Source organism: Andrographis paniculata, unplaced genomic scaffold (assembly GCF_009805555.1).
Source record: "Andrographis paniculata isolate CXL003 unplaced genomic scaffold, ASM980555v1 Contig60END, whole genome shotgun sequence".
NCBI lineage: Eukaryota > Viridiplantae > Streptophyta > Magnoliopsida > Lamiales > Acanthaceae > Andrographis > Andrographis paniculata.
In genome coordinates this window covers 7,210,305-7,212,449 of record NW_026137596.1, presented here as the reverse complement: position 1 = coordinate 7,212,449, position 2,145 = coordinate 7,210,305, and the positions used below count along the sequence as shown (strand labels likewise).

The window sequence follows — 2,145 nt, the reverse complement described above, 5'->3', positions numbered from 1 at the left end:
TGACATCCCATTGAAGGAAACAATAAACAAATTGCACAAAATTGAAAAGTATTTGTTTCCAAGCAGAAAACGACATGACCGAAAAACTTTCAATTGCAGCCAATCATTTATAATGCAGTCACATAATGTGGTTCGCGAAAAAGAATTTTGTATCTGAATTAAAACAGCCAATCAATTATAACTGAATCACGCTGCATATTAGCATGTACAAAGTATATGCATAATATACAAATTAAATAAGAAAGTATGATTTGTAAGGCACGTTTCACCCACAATTTACATGGTTCGAACCAAATTATCTAGAAAGCATCATAGTTATCATTAAATTTAAACAACTAGCCACCCCTTGCCAAAAGAGATATGTTTATAATGAAATTGTAATGTTTACACTTGCAAACATACTCGAGAAGTAATCCTCTCAAACATGATCTCACAACTTTGTCCATACATTCATCGTTCGTAAATTGCCATTGCGGATCAATTTTCTTTTCTCACAAGGCAATTGATCTTCATTCAGCTTTTTACGTAAGTTCTGGTTAGACTACCGGCCTCTAATTTGAATATCTTTGGTCAGCCATTACCTTCTTGATCATCTACCTCTTCAGAGCTGTTGGAACAAGCGTTGTCTACAATTGCAGAAGTATGAGCTCGATTCCTCAAATACTCCAAAATTTCTTTGAATTTTCTTCAGAAGGCTGCATCTTGCACATGCTGTCTTTCTTCTGCAACACTTTCATCTTGTTTTCAATTACTGTCCCTGAACAAATATGACATTGTCAATCCGTGATAAGTTTCATTATTAGAATTTTCTTAATTCAGCCATTACCTTCTTCTTCTACCTCTTCAGAGCTATCGAAACAAGGCGTTGTCCACCTGAAAAAACAAAAAGCAATTGCAGATAAGACTATGTTTGTACTTCTTAAAATGGAAGTAGTATAGCTTCAAGATCGATATACTTACCCACGAGCTCCAAACCTGGTATGCATCGAGCTCCACATGACCATAGGACTTACTAATCCCGTATAGGACAGGTTATGGTTCCCGTCAGTGCATTCTTCAGTTTGAGCGGCTAGAAGCTCTTCATCGACCTGCACGTCATGGAAGTTCAATTTTAGTATCGAATAAATGATTAGAAATGCATAATTAGTAAAGATATTGTTCTAGGGAGGCATGCAGAACTAATGGAATTATTGGCACCTTATCGAAAAATCTAGATGTCGTGGGAAGATGATTCGCAACTCTCAGGTTGGTCATATACAACCAACTGTTATAAACAATAGCTCATTCCTCTTCTCTTTCTCTCTCGTAAGGTATTGATGAAAAAGCAGTGAACTGGATTGAAGTGTTGTTCGTAGATTTGGAGTTGATAATAGACCCTTTATTTGATTGTTTCTCTATCTTGCGTTTGTTGCTCAAATCCGCAGCGGAATTTTAGTTTCACTCCAATGTGTTGCCCCTCATCTCATTGCTCAAACACAAGCACCCAAAGCAATTATACTAAAATCACCCAACTAAATCAACTCAAAATCAAGTTTGGGAGATAGTACTAATAGAAACGGGAAGCCCTAATAATCGAGCAATCCCCAATTACAGAGGCAACTGGGCAGCGGCGACGAAGGATAGAGTTTATGGAGAAGAAAGTAACCCTAATTTGAACAAAAAACCAAAACTTGCCGTTATTTTTATAATATTCAATAGAACCTTCTAAATAGTTCAAATTATTTTTTTTGTTATTAAAAAATATGTATTTTTATATATTTATTATACATATTCTACACTCTTCTAAACCTTGTAATTACATAATGTTCTTGTTGAGTACCTTTTTATTTTTTTTAAATAATATTCACCAAAATTATATATCTTTTATATATTCTAAACTCTTCTAACTATACTTTATTTTATATAGCTTTCTAGATGGTTGAATTTTTAATTTTTATATACTATCTCTTTTATTTATGTATATTAATTAATTATAGACTTTCTTAATCTTTTATGTCACTCGTGTCTTTAAAATATATTTTACTATTATTGTTATATATATATATATAGTATAAAAATAATAATCTTAATTTATACGAAATTAAGCAAGTAATGAAATTCAACCCAACCTAAAGATTACACATATTCCAATATATTCAAATTTTA

The 2,145-nt window shown here is 32.6% G+C and overlaps 1 long non-coding RNA gene across 1 annotated transcript; it reads right to left on the bottom strand.

The window, feature by feature from the left end:
* Positions 1–417: 417 nt before the first annotated feature.
* On the bottom strand, positions 418–1,044 carry LOC127259770 (uncharacterized). The gene is made up of 3 exons (XR_007840578.1): positions 961–1,044; positions 827–873; positions 418–757 (listed from the first exon to the last, which is right to left on the bottom strand). It is a non-coding gene; the product is annotated as an uncharacterized LOC127259770 (long non-coding RNA).
* Positions 1,045–2,145: the final 1,101 nt, after the last annotated feature.